The following is a 22,521-nucleotide window of genomic DNA, read 5'->3' on the forward strand; positions in this document are numbered from 1 at the left end:
CGGTATTAATACAGTGCCTAGTACTTCTGTCCTGGAGTCTCTAAAGATATGTAGTTGTGATGGTTACATTTAATTATAGGTAACAATATTTATCTATTTTTAAGCTGATCAAAACTCAGAATTTCTGTTTGTTCATCCTGAATCAAAAAACCTGAAAGGCTTAATAAAAAGATTCCTGAAACTTTCATTCAGGAGGTACTGAAAAGATTTTCTGGAAACATTTTATTTCAGTAAGACTGAAACCCATTGAAGCATATTTATGTACGTTTCGATAAAATATTTTGAATTCATGTAGTGATCATGCTCCTTAGAGTAATCTGGGGGAAAAAAAAATCTGAAAAAAGGAGAATAGTGTGGTTTTTAGTTGGGTAGGTTGTAAAATACTATGCTTGTAAAGAGTATATTTCTTTTTCTCTCTGGGAAAGAGAAAAATGATAACTGCTTCTCCAGATGGAAACCTTCCTTTGGGCATTTGGAGTCTTAATGCTTTTCAGTTTAAGTATCTAAGCTGCTGTGGGCTGTATGTCCTCCTGCTTCTCTGCTGTTCTATGTAAGTAATACTTGAGATACAAGTGGCAAATAGAAGATTTAGGTAAAATTCTGGATTGTCTAGTAGAGAAAGACATATTTTTATGGGAAAAAAAAGACATAAAATCCATTACTGTAAATGTGCTTAAGCTCATTAAAATTATATCAATATAATTAAATTTTGGGGTAATGACTAGTGATATTGAATAATATGAATACACTCAAGAAATGTATATTTCAAGACCTACTGTTCTTTATGTTATGCTAAGAATAAAGCAAAGCAATTATCAAATCAAACAGCAGATCGGATTCAATATCAAATATAAATCGAACAATTGGTCATCACAATAATACCTAGAATTCCAATACCATTTGGTTATGGATCCCAAGCTTCTAGTCATTGATATGGATATTTATATAGTTGCATAGACAGAAACTAGATTTTTAATTTGTATCTGAAATGCTGTCTTAGTTCTTCCTGTTTCAAGTCCAACCCTTTCTTTCTACCAAAAGGAGGTTTTATAATGCTGATCTTAATAGAACACACTTTACAAGTGAAAGTTTGATAACTCTTGTGTATTAGGAGTTATCAAATATACTAAAAGCAAGGAGAAAAGTCTTTCATATCCCTAGAAACCATCTTCATCTCACTCCTTAGAGCAGCATAGCTGTTTTCAAGCACTGAGAACTGCACAGCTTCTGAATCCAAGCTTGAAAATTATAGTTGTATGTGTGATATATGAATTTACCAGCTTGGACACCTTTGTATATTTTCCCTGTATGGTATAGAATGCCCTTTGGATGCCTTTCAGCTATGTTTTCCTTACATATTCGCTAAGCCATCCTTGAAAGTTAGCAGCTTTGCAAATAAGACAGGAATGATTCACTTAAGTTTGTATGATGCTGAAAATTAAGTCACCTTGTTGCAGAGCTTACTGAAATTAGTATGATTGCAGGATCAGCTGTTCATCTGTGTTCCAGATAGAGGGAGATTAGCATGACAAGATCATCTTTTGTTTTTGTGGAAACATAGAAAGGAAATCAGACAGACTTTGTTGAATTACTTTCAATGCATTTCATTCTCAGGCTGTTAGAACACAACTGATATCATACTGTTCTCTCTTACAAAAAACAGTGTAGAAGGTGTTCTTAAATAGAACCCTGAACATCGTGTTTCTTGGAGATGGGGTCTTCTGCCACAGGTAAGAACAAAAATCTCTTGTGTGTAGTACTGGCATAGATGCAGTCAGTCTACATGTGCTCAGTCAGACCTCTAGGCTGTGTAGGCTTAGCGTGGGCTTTCCTCTACAAGGAGCTGATCCTCTTCTTTCACTTTCTATCTCTTTGTGCGTCGTATTCCTTCGTGATACGGTTTGGCTGAAGCAGGCTCCTTATGGCTTTGGAGATATATATCCTGATTTTATAATTTTTATAAAATTGCAAATTTTAAGTGTGCAGGAAACCATTAGACAAACGTGTTACAGAATATCAAGGCATGGAACTTTCTCCACTTATTTTTGTAAGTCATTTGGTTCAAGCAGGTCCTTCTAATTCAGCTGTGAGCCTTTTAAACAATTAGAAATTGTTTATTTCTCATTATACGGTTTGAGGTTTTTTGCATGCTTTTCCCTTTCCTATTATGGGGAGAAACCAGTGGTATTAAGCAGTATTTCTCAGATGCCACTTTGCTTGTTTACTGAAGATGTAACAAATCGTTTCCTCAAGCACAATAGGAATGAAAGAGATGGCAGTTTATTTTCTGTGTTTCATTCTGATTTCCAAATAGCACAGACTATCTGATTGTCAGATGGTAAGTATTTCTCTTGCTGTTGTTCTGGCTTTTCTGGGTGTTTGGCTGCCTCTGCACATCTGTAGATCCTCATCAAATAATAATCAGGTCTCTATCTTCAGTCCACAGTAAAAGCCTCCTCAAACATATAGTCTTACTACTGGGCAGATTTGTGTAAGTGCTGTGTTTTATGGGGAAAGTCTTACAGCTTCAGTTATCATTAAGCTTTTTAAAAGAGCTTAACTGCATTTCAGATGTACTCCAGAAAAAAGATGTTATTGTGCGAAACAGTTTCAATGAAGCTTCACCCAACCCCCTTTTTAGCAATTGCTTCTAAAAAGGCATCTTCTCTTTACTTGAGAGATAAAATGAGGGGGAATCCTCTTTTTCTTTATCAGGAAAATAATGATTAATGATTAATCCAATGAGTGATTGAGTAATTAATGATTAGAGTAATCTAATTGTAAAGATTTATCATTCTGTTATAAACTGTGCCTTATTTTTTCTTCTGTATTTCACGTACAAAAGCCCATAAAGTGATCTGTGATGAAAAGTCTGTGCTTTTGCCAACATCAGTCTCTTATCAGGAGACACATCTCTTTAGAAGAGGAATTGATTCTTTTTCCTGGCATCAAAACATGACAAAAAAACTCTGTAAACTGGATTTTTGTTAGAGCCAAACCATCTCTTTTCTGTGCGATCAAAACCTGGGACGTGAGAGTATGGAAGGAAGATTCCAGATAGGAAATGCTCAGGCTTTCGTAAATGTTTACTTTAGAGTAAGTAAACTTGGGATTTAAGGAGCCAATAAGATGAAGTGGCCACTGTATTTTAAAATCTCTGTTTTCAGTATAATTCTGGTTTCTTAGCAAATTATCTTTTGAATTCTAATTTCTCATGTTTTGGCTTAGTTTAGAGACAGATCTCTCTGTGTATGTGTCTCTGTGGGGGGGTGTGTATATGTGTATGTACGTGTCTGTATCTGTATATTTAAGACTTGAAAAATGCTAAGCCTGAATCCAAAAGCCATTCATGTTAATGTCGTTTGGCTTTATATCCATCATTATTTGGAATGTGATTAGATCTCAGTTACTTCACAGGGCCCAAAGCATGTGTTTAAAGTTAAGCATGTGCTTAAGTGCTTTCCTGAATGAGAATTTAAAGTGAATGCACTCCATGTGAACTGTAAACATCTTTTTGCATGTAATTGTTCAGCGTCATACCAAAGTCTGAGCTTCTCTTAATATATTTTTCTTCCTAGTTAATGTAGAAAGAAATATTGGATCACGTGGATTGAATTCCTTTTTTAACTGTGTATTTTTTTCTGTAGTTATAGCATATTATATTACTGTTAGAGCAAACCTCTAATTCAGGGCTGCAAAGGAACAGAGACATATCTTTAAATTGGACTAGCATCTCTTCATTGGTCTATAAATTTATTAGCTTACATGAATATTAGAGATTAGGTTCAGAGGCCTTATTGTCTACCTTTGGTTATTTTCTGGAGAAGCCTCTTTCATTTGTCACCTGTGCAGTCATTTATAAAACATTAAAACTAATATAGAGCAAAGTCAATGAAGGAGTGTTGATTTTGATTTGTTGTTGTTTTTTTTTCTTTTTTTTTTTTTTTTTAAAAATGTGTTCTTTAAAGATAGTATATTTGTACCTTATTACTACTTAGATAAAAATGGCTGTTTAGGATTAACTTGTTGTTTGTCTGTGATAACAATGGCTGTCACTTTTTAAAAATGAAGGCAAATATTTGTAGCATGAAAAATGAAGTATTTTTGGCTGAAGCCCAGCAGCCAGTTTTAACTTGCTAATATTTTTGTTGTTGTGATCTAAAAAAATTGGCAATATATTGACTCCCTGTTCTGGTAATGCAATTTGCAATGTTAGATTATCTAATATCAGTTATCAAAATTTAGAAGGTGTTTAAGAATACACATTGTTTCTAGGATCCTCTCTGTAATAATATTTTTAAAATAGTATGTAATTTTTTATTGTGAACATGTATTTTCCAGAAAATGGATTTGAGATTGTAAATTACTTGTACCAGTAGAATATTTCCCCTCATTAAAAAAAAAAAAAAGTCTGTGAGTCTGTGTTGTGTTTCTCTTCAAAAGTCCTAGTGTATCCTTTACAAAATTCAAGTATCTTAAAATCTACAATGAAATTCTAATATTGTACTTTTGAAAACTGTTGAAAAGTACACTGATGGGAGCCAATCTCTGCAAATATAGTAGTCCAGTGAATCTCAGTCTGTGTTTATGTAAGGAATTCTGGTTTGTGCCTCATTTAGAAAAGAAACAAACAAAACAACTGAGAATTGATTGTGTTTTAGATCTATACATTAGATTGAGGTTTAGGATTTCAAGTTGGCTTGAATTTGTCTTATTTTTATTTCAGAATTTGTCGTGTTATTTTTCAGCATGATTACTTACGTAATCTAATTCCTCCACAGTCATTTTCTGGAATGATGATAGAGTATTTAATGATACACAGCGATCTTAGTTACCTTGGAGGTACCAGTTTCCCAGTGCAGCAGAATGGTAGGATGTTCTGAAGAGTGCAAGTTGCCTTTCAGGAGGTAATAAATAATGGTGCTCCTTTTAAGAGCGTCCATATGCTTTCAAATGCGGTTTAAAAGCCTGTGATAAATTTTGAGCACAATGAGAACTGCTACAATGCTTTCATTTTCGTGTTTTCCTTTTAGGTTTGGCATTTCCCCAGTTTGCCTGATAGCTGGCATTCTGACATATATGTGTTCAAGTGTTTTCAAGTCCAATTAATGCACAGAGTGCCAAATGTAACTCCTGTACCTTTCAGCAACTGCAGGAGTTAATTAGAGCATCAGATGAACAGAAAAAGAAAAGTTTGAGGAAATTCTGTGGAGTTTTTGATATCTTTATAGAGTGACCACCATAATTCTCTCTGAAACTTTTGGGAACTACTGTAACTGGGAGGAGTGGCTGACACACCAGAAGGCTGTGCTGCCATTCGGAGAGACCTGGACAGGCTGGAGAGTTGGGCGGGGAGAAATTTAATGAAATATAACAAGGGCAAGTGTAAAGTCCTGCATCTGGGCAAGAACAACCCCATGTACCAGTATAAGTTGGGGACAGACCTGTTGGAGAGCAGCGTAGGGTAAAGGGACCTGGGTGTCCTAGTGGACAGCAGGATGACCATGAGCCAGCAGTGTGCCCTTGTGGCCAAGAAGGCCAATGGCATCCTGGGGTGTGTTAGAAGGGATGTGGTTAGTAGGTCAAGAGAGGTTCTCCTCCCTGCCCTGGTGAGGCAGCATCTGGAAAATTGTGTCCAGTTCTGGGCCCCTCAGTTCAAGAAGGACAGGGAACTGCTAGAGAGAGTCCAGCGCAGAGCCACGAAGATGATTAAGGGAGTGGAACATCTCCCTTATGAGGAGAGGCTGAGGGAGCTGGGTCTCTTTAGCTTAGAGAAGAGGAGACTGAGGGGTGACCTCATTAATGTTTATAAACATGTAAAGGGCAAGTGCCATGAGGATGGAGCCAGGCTCTTCTCAGTGACATCCATTGACAGGACAAGGGGCAATGGGTGCAAGCTGGAACACAGGAGGTTCCACATAAATATGAGGAAAAACGTCTTTACAGTGAGGGTAACCGAACACTGGAACAGGCTGCCCAGAGAGGTTGTGGAGTCTCCTTCTCTGGAGACATTCAAAACCCGCCTGGACGCGTTCCTGTGTGACATGATCTAGATAATCCTGCTCTGGCAGGGGGATTGGACTAGATGATCTTTCGAGGTCCCTTCCAATCCCTAACATTCTGTGATTCTGTGAACAGATGTAATAAAAATAGATACAATGAAAAATAATATTTTTGGTAATGTAAAAGGATTTAGTTGAAATTTTAAGAACCTTAAAATGGACCACTCTGCTGATTATGTTGTTTAGCAGCCCACCAAACTAGATGAGTAGCTCTGTTGGTATCTTGACAAAAGTTAGAGGTTGTTACATAAACATAGATGTCAACTATTTACTCAGCTAGGAAAACTGAGTTCTGTGTAACTGCTTTTGCAAATAATAGGGTTTTACCCCATGGTAGCTAATCTTCTCGGGCTGTATTTACAGTGGGTGGAATAGATGGGCTCCTTGAGAAGGAGACTGGTAGAGTCTTCTCTTTATCTTCCTCTGAAGGAGCCTACATCTCTTTACTAGAGAGGAAACCTTGGAGACTTGTCTCCTTAGGTGAACCTTTGGAACCCCTTGCAAGAATGACAAACAGCTGCATGATAGATTGCATTTTTGCCCTGATGTGCAAGGGTTTGGCAGCCATTAATTCCATTACTACTTCTGCTGATTATTTTCCACTGCAATTGCTTGTTGCGGTTTTCTATTTATATTCTGCTCGTTTCACTGGAGTGCAAGGTTATACTCAGAACATTCGGCATCTCTGCAAGTCTATTCTTTGTGGAGATACTAGGGAGAGCATTTGATGTTAATCAGAAATGTGCAGATAGGGCTTGTTCTGGAGTCTACTGAGTTGGGAGAAAGATTTCAGTGGAGTTCTATGTATTTCGGATCAGGCTGTGGTCCTGAAATTTCACCCTGAAAAGCACTGGTCATATATTTCATTACCTGTGAACTTCAAAATTTAAGGTAATTGAGAGTTTTAAAAACAGGATATAATGTTACAATAGATATGAAATGTATTAACTCTAATTTTTTATAGTTTGCTATTACGTGAATGTAATTTATTGTGCCTGCAGCAACCCGAGGACATGCTAGAAAATTAGATGATTCATTTCAAGTGTTTTATCCTAGTGAGCAAAATTTTAATCAGTCAGTTTTCTAATCCCAGTTCTGTTATTGGCACACTCTGTAAACTTGGCAAGGTCACAGAAGGACTCCAGTCACAGAAGGACTCCATTGTAGACACAGTGTTGCATCTCAGCTAAATCATTACTGCATATGTTTTAATTTATCTGCATTAGAGAATTTTTAAAGAAATAGAACTGTAGAAAGGAGCTCCTCTGATGAGCTGTGCTAAAAGTAATCTAATAATATGAATTATGAAGAATATAAGATTTATCTTGAGCTATAGTTGCTATTTCAAATTGCAAATTGCAAATTTTTACTTCACCTTAAATTAAATTTTTACTTCACCTTAAAAAAACACCCTCTAACCTAGTATAAAAGAAAATAAAAAACCTCATAACACATGGACTACTATCTTGTCACTCTTACAAGTTTGTCACTACACTGTTCATTAAGCCTTGTGAATGGTACTGTGCGGTGAACAGGAACTGTATTATCAGTTTCCTGTACCTCAAAGCTTGCTGTTAGCTTTTATCAAGAAGATGCTACTTTTGACAATGTGGATGTTAATTCAGAAATATGATGTAGTCCAGTACCCAAAAATTACTTGAGTATGTCAAATGCATGCTAATGATAGTGTAGAAGATACTCTAATTGCCTTAATTATCAGGCAGTAAATGTAACAAGAATGGTCACATTGGAGTAAAATTTTCAAAAGTATCCAGTGTCCTAATTTTGAAGGGAATAAAGAAGCCTAACATCCATTGAAATCAAATAGAATTAGGCTCCAAAACTCATAATTGACTTCTGAAAAATGTGACATAGACTCCTAAGGAACGTTAAAAAGTTTTACCCACAGATGACCTTGAAAAACACAAGCTCTTCAGAGTGATAGACTGATACATCTCATGAAACATGTTATATGCTGCATTTTTTGAAGTAGGGGTTCAATTTCTTTACAAGGCAAATACGAATTTTTCCTCAGCTATCAGAAAGCAGAATGCATTTCAGATTAACTGCCCCATTAAAACAAAACAAACCAAACAAACAAACAAAACCCAAAACCAAACCAGTAGATATTATTAGCAACATATAGTAGAAGAATAGGAGCCTTAAGACAGAAGAGGTATAATAGGAATGTCATTTTACAAAGACTCAGAAATGTTTAGTAGGGCATTAAATTAGGTAAATATGTAAGCATGTTTCTGCAGAATTTGAGTTAGAAAGGCACAAGTAGGGAGGGAGATACGGATTACATATATTGTAATACATGTATGTATTTTATACATACGTATATATGAATGTATGGATAAATGTATTATAACCACAAAAATCAGACTACAGTTAAAAAAATTACTTCAGTCATCCTTCGTCCTGCAGGTCTTTCCAAATAACAGTTTGTATTAAAGCAATTCAATTGACTGGTAAGTTGAAACATCTTCAACTTTGAATATTTTCTCATTATATGTTGATTTTCCATTCTCTAATTTTCAAAAGTTTTAAACAATACTGCTCTCAAGCCTCCCTTTTGCTTTTGTACTGCATCACATATACTGCCATTGCAGTCTTTTGTGTTCAGTTTATCAACCTCCGTTTAAAACAAGATGGCAGACTCTGATTGCTGGCTGTCCCATGCCAGCAGTACCACTTTACTCCTGTAGAAATGACGAAACCTGGCGAATAAGCAAGAGCCATTAAGAAAACTGTGGCATGTATCACAATGAAGATGCCAACAATACTGACCCCTTATCATGCGAGTATTTAGTCAAGCAATAATTTTTGAAGGACAGATACTGATGACTAACTATAATTATGCTGGCCTAAATGTTTCCATTTTCTCATTTTGCTGTTGTGGTACACATCCATTTAGAGATTATCATCTTGCTATTATTTTGTGAGATGGTTTGAACAATAAACTTGTGGGAAATGGTATAAACTACAGTGAGAGTAATTTCAAAATAACTACCTTTTATGATACATATTAGCTTCTTAAAATCATGTACTGGACTTCAAGAGCTGCAAAACAAAACAAAAACCTCTTAGGGCATCTGAACCACAAAAAATACTCAGAGATTGGGAAAACTAATGAGATCCAGCAGCACGAGAATGAATGTTTTCTGATAGAAATAGCTTAATTCTAAGAGGTAACACAGAAATTGTGAAAAATGAGGAAGATAAATTAAAAAATGTATGGAAGCCACAAATTCGTACAGCATATTGGCAGTTGGATGGACTAACTGACCCTATCTCTTATCTTTCAGCGTTCTTTCATAATATTCTTGGTGCTTTAGTTTAGATAAAATTAAACACCAGATTTTGGAGATGTTGAAACCATTGGGCTAGTTCTTGTTCTGCCTTATCACCTATTTATAATACTATAATCTGTAGGAGAGTCTGCTTACAAATTTTAGTAGCAGAAATCTTTGTACAGACATATATGAGAACACAGACTGGAGGATTAAATCAGTTTAGTGTAGAAAGGTTCTCTAGCACATCCCAACAGGTAAGCACATGAATATTCCCTTTGGCTTTCCATACAGACAATATCCAAAGCTAATTAGCATAAATATACCAGCCATTTCTGTCAAATTCATGTCCCTGAAGATGTACTCTGGTGTTCCCTGATGGGTCAGTTGAGAAGCCAGCCATTGTGATTTTTTTGAGCATAAAATGACATTGATGCAAACAAATACCCTTTTATACAACTGACTTGTTACTTTTCCCCCTTCACTTACATCTGGCAACATCACAATGACTAGGTTTTTATTGTCTTTGTTAGCAGCACTGGAGGGAATACTCAGGTTCCCACCCTGGGCATGGGCAGGGTCTTGGTGTTAGCTCTGGTGACCTATTTTGAGTGGTGGCATGCCAATGTGTTTTCTTTATAGCAGCTCCAGAACTGTCTAGCCTTACCTGCCTGGGCTTTCTGCAACCTAAAAAGTTTGCTCTGTCCCATGCTGAGCAAAAAACTCATCCACCCACTGGAGCACCTTCACAGCTTGCCCTTTTGCCAACCATGCTGGGACTTTGCTGACCTTAGTCTCACGCTTGCCAAAGTCGCCTGTTGTACCAGGCCATGCATGTCTCCTTGGCAGTCTATTTAGTCCTGTTCCCAAGTGTTGTGTTTTGTTGTTGTTGTAGGTTTTTTTTGTTTGTTTGTTTGTTTTTTAAACTATTTCTTCTTTCCTACTGACATGAGCATTCATCCCAGCAGCCTTGGGGGGCAGTCCTCGCCAGTTGTGGCTGCTGGTAGGCTGGGCTTGGCCATGGGACACGGTTGGGCAGCTCCCAACTGCTCTGGTCCTCTTCCAGGGAGTCTAGTTGCCTCAGTAATTTATAACGCTTCCTGCAGGCATGCGAAGCCTCACAGGACGACGTTGGAGGACTCTGAGGGGGTCAAGAGAGCCAGACCTGATGTGGTCTAATCCCTTCTGCAAGTAAGGATTAAATTGGGTGGGTATTGTACTGAGTTTCCTCTGACAAGTGAGGCTGGTTGCACCAATACATCAGCTGGGTAGATGGGTAGACAAAGAAGTGACTGCAAAGTTAGAGATACTGCAACATGACAGTAAAGGTACACTATGCTATTTTGTATAAGGGAAGCTTTATGTAGAGAAAACATATATATGCTGAGGGATTCTTCCAATTTTAAATAGTTCTTGTAGGGTTGTGAAAACTCATAGTAAAATTAATTATGCCTAATTATTTACAGGATACTGGAAATGTGTGAGGTTACAAAAGAGAAGAAAAGAGACAGGACTTTAGACACCCCAGACTTCTGTTATGGTTGGCTAAGATATGACTGGTCTGTTTTTCTGGTCTATTTTTACCTGTGTCTTTTGCCTTTCTACAAAATCTCTGCAATTTTAAAGAATTCTTCAGAAGTTGATATATTAAGTTCTGGGAACTGAAACGAATCACTGATCCATTTTAATAAATACTATATTGTCACGCATTTGCTATCTAATTTATCCTGTGATTCATCAGTTTAGCTTTCAATATGCATAATACCGATAAGATTTAGTAGATCATATATTTGATTCAAAAGATGTATTAGATTTGGTAGGTCCTGACTTCAATTCAACATAAGATGACTTTATCTGTCTTATGAGGATATATGTGATTTCCAAAAGCAATGTATCTGTTTTTGAAAAATCCTGCACTGAAAAGGGAAAAAATTAATTTATTGCAAGGAATGAAACATTAATTTTAGTAATCTGAATATAGAAATTACCCACATTTATATTAGAATTTCATAGCAAAGCAATATACTGTGCATGTCTTCACATTTCATATATTGAAAGTAATATTTTGATCATGATAACTTCACTGCATGTATTGCTGAGTTCTGAACTGAAAAGCACTTTGCTCTGTAGAATAGAAAAATCAATTTAGCATAAGGTGATCTCATTAAACTGTATTTATCCAAGATTACAACAATTTAGAAGATTGAAAATGAAAGTAATTGTTCTTTTATTAATCTAAGTAGCTTTTAAAAAGAAACCTACTGATTAGGAAGCTCTGCTTGACTTCTAACTTGAATCTCCCAGGACTTATTCCAAGAGGTTCTGATTTCAGTGATGCGTTCTGATGATATCATAAGCAACTATGGCCATAGCTTGCTGAAGTCACGGAAACAAGATGAAGTGACAGGTTAACATGATCTGTTAGTATATTTCAGTATTAATTTGCCATAGAAACGTTAGTATTTTCAAACATTCTGCATATATATGCTCACTTGCCAACTGGTAATTTAAAAGCTGAAGCTTTGGGCAACCCTTTCACTTTTTAGGTATGTAGGTTTCTGGTTTTAGTTTGAAAAATTAGTACAGTACTTTGAAGATACAGTGCAGTTCCCATGATGTTATAAAAGCTGTTTTGGAAGCGAGCTCTGTGCACCAAGGTTCCGTTGCTGACCCTTATGGATGCTGAGTCCCTGCCTCCTATTCTTTTGCATGTAAGGGCATAGTATTTCCTGCCCAATGCCATAAGAAAGGAGAGAAAGGACACCTACTGCCAGGAGGTCCTGACATTCACATTACACCTCTGTCCTGGTTTCATGGGGATAAAATTTATAGAATCACTTTTCGGTTACATTTTGTTTCAGTTTGTGGCCAGCCATGGTATGGTGATCAAGGCCATCAGCAGTGAAAGCCAGGGCAGCTGCGCCAGGCTGGCCCACAGGTGTATTCTATAGCATTAATGTCATGATCACTATAAATGGGAAAGCTTGAGGGGGTGGCTTTTTGCTCTTTCTCTTTCTCTTTCTCTTTCTCTTTCTCTTTCTCTTTCTCTTTCTCTTTCTCTTTCTCTTTCTCTTTCTCTTTCTCTTTCTCTTTCTCTTTCTCTTTCTCTTTCTCTTCTTTCTCCTTGCCTCTCTTCTCAATGGTTACCCTGTCTGGAGGAACTTGCCACCACTCTGTGAGCTAAGTATAATTTTGTGTCTTTTGTATTAGTATTGATGTTGGTTCTCTTATTTTATTAAATCTCTTTAAATTTCAACCCACGAGTCTCAATCCTTTTCCCAATTTCCTTTCTCAGCTGGGGAGGGGTCTTGGGTGATAGAACAACTGGTTATTGTTTAGCCCTGGGTGCAGGCTAAATGGAGACAACCTCAAACATCAATGCCCCTGTAAATATCTTTGGATTTGAATTAGTTTTCTCCTTTTTTTTTTCTCTTTTTTTTCTTCCCCCCTGCCCTGGTTTCAAATCCATTATTTTAGTTTGAACCTTTCTTTAGTTATTGTATTGGTAAGAGTGACAGGTTACAATATACTGGACATTTAACAATAATTAAAATGTTCATAAAATTCAGCTGAAGAAGTGATGATTATGTTTTCAACTTGCAACTACAAATGTTAACTTACTGTGTCCATAAACATACAGTTGCATCTGACAATTTTTGTCTCAACTCCAGTGAATCAAATAATAAAGCTGCTGAAGCAGGGTCGTGCAGTCTCTGTAGGCTTTTATTCATTAAATGTTTTTATCTGATAAAACCCCCTCAAACTTCCTTGTAGACTCTCACACAAAATTCAGCTAAGTAAAGAATGTCAAAGAAGGGAGAAGCCCTTATGCAGTAATTAAACTAAACATTTCCTTACATCATGGAGAAGAAAGGTGGACACAAGGTCCAAGAATAAGAGGAAGTTGCTGGTTTATGGATGTAAGCCAAAAATACGCAAGGATCTCTGTAACTGAGCAAGCCCGTGGTTTCTATCTCCCAGATCCCACTCCACCTTGGATTGTGATCCATCCCTGCACTCTGCCTTTTTGCAGGCCCAGCTCTGTTAAGCTGTATCCCAGTCTGGAGGAACACAACCTTTTAGGAAGCAGAACTTGCATATTTAGTGAAGTCAGGTGCTCTAGTTGCTTTGATCTTTCTCATGCATTTTGCTTTTGATGTTGGCAGAGAAAATTCATGACAAACTAAGTTCTTGTTTTATATCATCGGAGTATCCACTTGGTTGGTGGTTTAATAAGTGAGATGTAGAATAAATGAAGAAAAGACTTAGAAGGGCTGGTAAAATGGTATTAGTTTAGACGTATCTTATTTGGAGATCTCAGACTGAAAAATGTGGTGCTGCCTTGCAAATAGATGTATAATTTTTTACGTAAGATGCCAGTACTAGAAAAGTTCCTTTTTGGTACATAAGGCCATGTCATGGTTTTATAAGGCTGTACAGAAGATCAGTGACTATGACTTATATAGCTTTTATTATTTAATAGCTTATTGTGCTTTTTAATGTTTTTGCTGCCAAAGTAGTACTTTAGGGATGTTTTAGATCAAGGATGAAATTCCAATGGTGATAGTCAAGTGGACAGTAGGTCCAGTCCTCAGGTATAGCACAGAACCTGCAAAGAGGCTCTGAGGAGAGAAATATTGTTATGTTTTAATTGATCTTTAGTTTTTCGAATTTGAATGACATTTAGCTTTGAGAGGTTCAATGGAAAGATCTTCATAAGTGAAACTGTTTCTGAATAATTCTAAATGAAGTTTGCAATGGTTAAAATGAACAGATGAGCAGGAAAATAAATATATTTAGTCCCTTTTCTCTCTCCTTTCCAGAACTAGATGGAGGTCTTTGTGCTGCTTCAGTATTCCACTTGCTCAGAAATGATCTCAAAGGAGGTAACCTTTCTGATGTCTTAATCATCTTTTGTTGCAGTTGCTGTTTTTATTTTTTAAATTTTTTTGATACAAGATGTGGAGAAAAACAAAGAGTTGAGCTAAATTTGCAGAAAAGAGAAGTTTATGGGCTTAATTTGGTAGTTGAGAGTACGCCTCAAAAAAAAGGTGTCTTTAAGTGGTGTTGGGATAGAGTAAGAGCTGAGCAAACAATGCAGGTTGCTTCAGAATGAGTCAATAGCTATTGTGACTTCATCGAGGCATTTTGATTTCCAGAGAATTGATAATAAAAGGAAATGTGATGTCCCACGTTGTGTGGTAGGACAGATTCTGCAGTGTGTGGCAGAATGGTTACTGAAGGCACCTGGTTGACCAGAAAGAGCTAGACTGGCAGAGTCTCCTTCACGTATTGTTTGACAATTAGATTTTAAGATACCTATATGTTCCTGGTTGTGCTAAATAAGCTGTTTATAGTTAATGATTTCTACTTCCTTTAACAAAATGCATACTAAGTCTCCTGCTTGGAAGTTTAAAGTAGCTAGATGACTGTCATTGTGGGGGATTTCTCTATTAATAAGATATCTTATTCTAACTTCCGATACTGATCACAGAGTAGTGAAAGTAATATTATTTTAACTATTTGTTGAAATGATCTGTAAATCTCAAGTTCATGCTTCTTAAAACTTTAATTTGTTAGAGTATTTAGATAAACAGAGGCATTGACTTTAAAAAATGGAGCAAAACTGCAGTATCTCAATATTGGGGTTCTGAAAGGGAGATTATTCTGCATCTCTGAATTTTGAAAGTCCCAGTGTCATGAGGTTCTGAGTGTGCATGTTTTTTCTGAAAAACTTAAATTTAGGTCGTTTATGTTACGTCTTGAACTTGATGTTTCTTTGTGAAGGACTACTCTGCATATGCTTATGGCATAGATATAAACCATCTATATATACTGTCAAATGGAAGCAACTGTACACATCTGTGAATAGTGATGCTTTTCATCTCAAACCACCCTTAGGAAAGTTTCAGAAATTCTGTTTTGAAAAATTAAGCTGCAGGTGCTCAGAGCTGGTATTAAAATCTCTCATGGCTTTATTTTTGCTTCAGAGTATGTTTGCTTTACCTTTTCCTCCCTTTGTCAGCCATATATATTATATTTGGTATTGTATTTCTCCCATGCTGAACTTCTCCTAGTTGTGTATCTTCTTGCTAACACCATTCTATCTCAGATGTATCTGTAGTGTGGTACTTATTCTGTTGTGATGTTTTCCTGCAGTACTGCTTGTTATCTTATATTTTCTTTTCCATAGATACATGTATCTTTAGACTAGCAAACCCCTCTCGAAATAGGACGTTTACAGCCTGGTACTTGTTTTGAACAGTTGTTTATGCTAGGAGTTGTTGAGGACTGATGACTGTGGGTAACTGTGCCTCAGCACTTGGAAACTAAACAGAAAAGTAAAGTAGATTCATTCCACTGTTGAGTTAACAGGAGGGACACAGAGATTTCTAAATCCCCAGATGTAGCCAAAGAGAAAGTGACATAGGATTTTGAAGGCCTAGAGCTCCCCTAAACATAAATCATCAGAGAGCAGAAAAAGCATAGCATCCTATGGCATGTTCCTTCAACTGATAATTCAAGGCTTGAATCTGTGTTACTACCTATGTTATCAATGCTATAGACAGAATGAGAGTGTTTCAGTTATTCCTTTGGAAGTTATAGCTCTTTCTAGACATACATGTATTTCTTCAATTACTGCTAGTCATATCCCATAAATGAGGAAAGGCAGACAGGTTTTTGGCAATGAAAGAGAAACTTCTCTTACCTGTTAATTTTTATTTTTGGAAAGAAGCCACTTGATCCAGCTGACCTGCACAGTATTTAATATTTACCAGCAATTTTTTTTGACATGCAGTGTTTTCATGCTGCTTTTCTTTCTCCTGCGGGTTCAGATATTTGCAGCTGACCCTATAGTTTCCTCTTTTTTCTTAGCCTTTAACATTTGCAGTTGTGAGTCAATCTGATACATTTATTTCCCAAGTGAATGCTAGAGCTAATACCATTTTGAGACTGATGTGCAACTTTGCAGAAGGTAGCATAACCATGATGTCATTGTTGTATTTTTCTGCAGGGGCCACAGAGTACTCTCATCTCTCCTCTCCCATTAAAACAAACCAACCAACCAACTCAAACAAATCAAAAAGCTGAGCACAGGTCTCTTGGAAGAACAACTAAAACTTCTTTATTAAAAATATTAGTTGTTTAAATATGCCGGATTAGCAAAGCCTTTCATAAATGGTCATAAATTGATTTTATATATATTAGGAAAAGCATGAAAAAGCCAATGCTGACCCAGGAGAAGTCAGGAGGGCTGTGGGTGATGTTCAGGACTATTGTTAACATTATAACAGCTATAGAATGCTTTGCAACAGCTCCAGGGGTTGTTGTGGTGTCCATTCTATAGGTGGTCAATACAAGATAGAGTACTTTAGTTATAAAGCTTAAGTATGGAGCTTGTCTGCCCTATGAGTAGTCAGGGACTCCCCCTGCCCCAGCCTCTTTTCAGGGAGTTGTCCAAATTCCAGGCCCTTTGCCATTAAGCTCCACCTGAGGCAATCACCCAAGGAGCTTCAAAGGAGGAAGGGTTCAATTTGCAAGATGCTCAGCCCACCTACTACCACTGACTCATGCTGGTCTTCTTGCAGAAGCTGCTTTTGTCCTATTAGTGCCTTTCATCTTTGACTTGTGAAACACCTGTCACATTTGGGTGTATTTCTTTGTACCTCTGACTGTGTCTGTACTACTAAATAAAATGAAGGCCAGGATCTGTTCTCTGGTCCTTGAGGTCAAATGAAACAGATTAGCCACATCCACATTCCTGGGTACTTGGCTGTAGTCTCCCCTGAGCTGATGTTTATCCATACTGTCAAACAAAAGAACAACAGTCCAGTTCAAGCACTGTACTTCTGCTGGCTGTGGTTTGTACTACTCCAAACAGCTTTCTCTTAGAGCAATCAGCATCCCTTGGCCTCAAAGCTGGGGCTTGGTCCTGAACCAGCATTTACTTATTTATATGTAGACATAGAGGCTTTTCTAGACATTCCCCTGGCTTCAAAGTGAATGTTGAGAACCCAATTGAAAGAAGTGTCAGAGCTGGGACAGGAACTCCAGAAAGGCTACCTAGTAGTCCTGTGTTAAGACAGATCTTTTCAGTCTTGTACCATCTATGTGTAACACAATCTTATCTTAACAAGGAGTGGTAATGACAAGTGAGATTTTGCCTGCCAAGAGTTTCAGGTCATATGGTTTCCAAGCAGTCTTTTTAAAAATTATTTTATTTAATTTTATTTTTAAAGCCATAGAAAAATAGAGCTGAAAAGATCCTCAGGAGGACTTTTGGTGCAGTATTATTCAACTTCCAAGCAGCTGATCTGTGGTAGTTCATAAAACTTCTTAAGGTGATCTGCAAAATGACTCCCAAATCTGAAAACCCTGCACATATACTCATGAGCTGCTGAAATGCATGCTCAAGTATCATCCTTGAAAAAAAAATCAGAATATTCCATTAAACAACATTTTACAAAGGAGTTAGTTTATTTACCTAAAAGCTAAATACTTTGTGGTTTTTTTGTAATTTTTCTGGAATGTGCCAGGTAAATCAGATACAAGATGACCCTCTCTTTCTCAAATCCATCATCCACTCATTAGCTACAAAGATAGTTATATATATATGTATCTAAGTGTCCACCCAAAAGCAGGATCAGCTGTAGCTATACCATCCTGTATATGCTTGCCAAACCTCTAACAACAGTGCTCAGCAGATTCCCATAACAATCCATCCCAGTGTTTCCTATTACATTGGTTTTCCTCATAATTAATCTATATCTATCCTGCTGCAGATCTAGTGGTTTATTTCTTGTCTTGTGTATGGAGTATACCCTTTACAGATAACTATGTATAAAAGCTCCTTGTTTTTCCCATTCCATCGTTTTATTAATTGTCCTTATGAAGTTAAGGCATCTTCGTGTGTGTGTATGTGTATGAATAAAAGCGATTTTCTGTGAACAGGAATGGAGGGAGGAAGGGAAATTAAATGAGAGTCCCCCCAAAAGTCTGCTTTTGCTTTCATCCTACATGTTGTGTACCTTCCCACTAGCTAACTTCCAAACATATTGTGAGAAGCAATATCTTTAACAACAGCAGTCCAAGGTTATTCCTTGCTATTTAATAACTGGTAGGAACGCAGTAGGAAGCACAGTTAGAGTGAGTCTAATCTGGCTTAAAATAATAGTTTGGAGGTAAAAACAATGTGGTGAATTTATAAAGAATTGCAGATTCATTTCTCAGAGACATCCTAGAAAAATAAGGCCCTGCTTACTGTGTCTGCTCGTAGTAAAATCTTCCTTTGACTAAACACTGCTACTTCAACATTGTCATTTTCAAGAATTAGATCAGGAACTCCAGGGTCATTTTGATGAAGAAGTAGTCTTTTCAATGATTAGAATGAAGAGGTTTCTCAGAGTCTCCTGCTGCTCGACTAGTCATTGTTTCAATAACAAGAAGTTACCCTGCAGTGATGGTATCAAACTTTTCTGCTTCCTACAGTGCATTCAGAGGTCAGCTGCAATGAGAATATGGAAGTCTGTTTGACAGAATAAAAGGAAAACTGCAGCCTTATAAATCATCACAAAAGAGGTAAAAATTGATGTCTTAAGAAAATAGGATTACTCTTTTGTTCAGATAGGAGGATAAGGGAGCAGGTTGTATTTCTGGACATCTTTGGGAGAAGAGAGAAGTAAAGGCTCTGCAGAATTTATAGTCACATAAAGTAGTGTTTATTTTGGCTGGCATTGCCACAATGTGAAGGTTGAAGGTGAACTTTCTTTCTGCATTCCCCTTCACATTTTGAAAAATTATTTTCACCTGTGCTAAAATTCTAAGATGATTTTTTGAGAAAAATAACCCATGAAGCTTTAAATTCAGGGAAAGGGATGTTGATCAAAGCCTTATTTTCAAATACGGTAGTCCATATTCAGGAAGAAAATGGTTGTGTCATACATCTAAATAACTTAATAATTTTTCTCTCATCTCCTTTGCTTCCCTCCAATTTGCCTCCCACTGGCTATTTATCATCGAACCTGATGTCATGAAAACATTACATTTTATTTTTTGCATAATTATAGATTTACTCTCTGTATATTTTTTCTTTCCCTGCAGAAATTATCTGCATTGTTATAATTATTTATTGCAATAAACAATAACATGTATTTGGCAAAACAAAATCAGCATAATCTCAAATACATTACTGCAGCTTAATACTTCATACTGTTCTCTATAACAGAGAATCTTTTAAAGATACAAAAAAAATCTATTTTGGAAACATCACACAATACTTCAGGCTTATAATAAACAATATTTAAACCTTTAAAAATGAAGCTGATGGTGAAAGCCTAACAAATTAAAAGTATTTCTAGGTGATTAGTCAATGTGTGTACAGTACTTTGAAAATGAAATGCTATATCCTTGGTTAATTATGAGTGCCCTTGGAATTACTAGATGCAGTCTGAAGAAATATGGAAACATATGGATGTTCATTTTAATTTCGGATGACCCTCTTACCCTTTTGAGTCTTCCTTCACCCTGTTCCTCTTATAAAATATATTTTCAAGAAAGCCAGAAAATGCTGAGTCACCTATCCCTCTCCAGCAGATGAGGATTCATTTAGTATACGGTCTGTCTGTATTCACTGCCATTTCTCTCTGGTGCAACTTACCTTTTCTGTTGCAGTGGGATTTAGGAATCCCTCTATTCTTCATAGTTTCAATGAATTCAAAGCTGGAAAAATAATCTAGACTGGCTTCCTGCATAATATGGCTGAGGAATTCTTGCATGATGCAATAACTTTTGAAATACATCTTTTAAATTAACATCCGATCTTGATTTAAAGATTTCAGATTATGGAAAATCTAACACCTCTCGGTGAGTTTTATCTTCTAGCAGGTATGTTCAGTGTTAACAAGTGCACTTCATTTTAATTCTACATGTTGAGCTTTGCTACACCTCTCCGTGTCTCATTAAAAAGCCAGTTACTATTTGAAATCTTTCCATGTAGGCACATATAGACTGTGATTTTTTGCACAAACCACCTTCTGTTATTACAGAAGATATTTTCCCTCACTGTAAATATGGAAATGAGAAGTTGACAGTCAACACACAAGGTGTACTGAATCTTTGTTTGTTGGGAGTAACACAGTAAGTGTTCTTGGTTTGCAAGCAAGCAATTCAATTTTCATTGATTTCTTTAGAGAGATTGTCTGTATTTCGTGAGGTGGTTCTAAAGGAATCGTCCTTTCAGCTTTGTCTGGATTTTTCTTTGTTTTCAATGCTGTGGCTGTTTAAAAAAAACAAACCACCAAAAAAACAAAACACACACCCCCAACCTCTGAACCCCATTTAATGTCTCCATGTACTGTTTCATCCTCTTTTCAAATCTGAATTTACCTTAATCCTTCTTTGACTGGCTAATCCAGATTCCTTTGTCCCTTCTTTTTGAAGGAATGGTGAAAGAAAATATATTCCTCATAGTGTTTTCCAATGGTGACTCAACTTGTTTCTTTTCTGCCTAGTCTAAACATGAGTGGTGGTAAGGCAACATCTCTTCCTTAACTCTAATATTGTCTGTTTTCCTGATTTCTTGGAAATTAACACTGCCAATCTCTCGTTTTTAAGAGCAGTGATACCCTTTATATTGAGCAGTATTGACAGAAAGCAAGGGAAAACACTTTCTGCAGGTACATAACTAAAAGCCATTAAATAGTTTGATTGCCATCTATCTGTATGAATTCTGTATATGTAACACACACATGTTCCTCTAAACAGCTGAGACTTGAAGCTTATTGCCTTCCACACTTTCTGCTGGTTTATTCTAGCTTCTCTCAACATGAACAAATAATATTCTAGCATTCTCTTGATTAAACTAAGTATATTGACCTTCTCTGGCCTTAAGGCAGATTTTTCAGGTGTCAAAATATGCTTTAATTGACTTCTGAATATTTTCCATTTTTAAATATGTTTTTAAAAATGCAAATGCTGAACTAAACATAATGTTCCAGCATTGGGGACACTAGTTTTTGTATATGGAAATAATGAAAAGTATCTACTCCTTTTCAATATTCCTTTATTGTCCAAGGATCAAATTAGTTCATTTAGCAACGCCTTTGCACTGGGAGTTCACAGACAATTTCTTACCCATCTACAGTTTCAGAATCACTTTCTTTGATGTGCCATCCTATAAATATGACCTGCATTGACTGTGCCTAGATTTATGACTTTGCATTTGTCCTTATTAAAATTTATCTTGTTCAAATGAAGCCACCTAACCAATTGAGACAGATCATTCTATAGAACATTTGCCTTATTACTTACCACTCCACCAATTTTTGCATGCTCTTCAAGTTTTACCAGGAATCGCTTTGTATTTTCTTCCAGATCATTGAAAACGATACTTAGGTCTTAAGACTTAGATACTGGCTAACCCATATTAGAAATACTGTGATTAGACAGACATATTCCTTCTTTATAGCTGAAGAGGAATGTAAGATATATTTATAGCAGCTATAGCTAATAACTAATTAATCATTTAAAAAATAAACTTTAATCATTTCAATACCATTTAAGTTATTGTATTTAATAATATCTACCCCTCACTCCAAGAAATCAGCAAGTATGTGGTAGCTCAATGTGGAAATAAGCCAAATGCTTTACAGTCATGTAAGTACAGTATATTAGCCAATTTGCTTCTCTCAAAAAAAGAAACTCTAAAGCTTGCAGCCGGAGTGCTCAAGGTACCATCCTCCATTTCCATAAAATCAGTTAAACTCTTAGGGCAGATAAGAAAGCCACGTTTCACAATCCTTTTTTCTAATAGTAGGATATCAGCTCCAAAATGTTATTTAAATTTTAAAACAGCAGTTCATTCTAAGCTTGCAGAAGATTACTGCATTATGATGTCCCTGCTGGACCACGAAGAATGAAATCTGAAGCTAGCAAACAGTGTCAGTTGTTTTGGTTATGGGGATGGTGGCACCTCTGTCTCATTGTTGGTCTGTTCCTATTGAAGGAGCTCCAAAACAGAGTAAGCTCATCTAAGTCAGAGCTGCTGTAGTCCTTTTTCCCTCCCATTGCACAGAGCTGCATGTTTTGTATCAATATCAATGTTCACCTGGATCTGTGGTAAGCAGGCTTGGGGAGTTAAATCAGCTCAAAACTATGAGGATGGT

This window comes from Nyctibius grandis, chromosome 6, assembly GCF_013368605.1.
Source record: "Nyctibius grandis isolate bNycGra1 chromosome 6, bNycGra1.pri, whole genome shotgun sequence".
Classification (NCBI taxonomy): domain Eukaryota; kingdom Metazoa; phylum Chordata; class Aves; order Nyctibiiformes; family Nyctibiidae; genus Nyctibius; species Nyctibius grandis.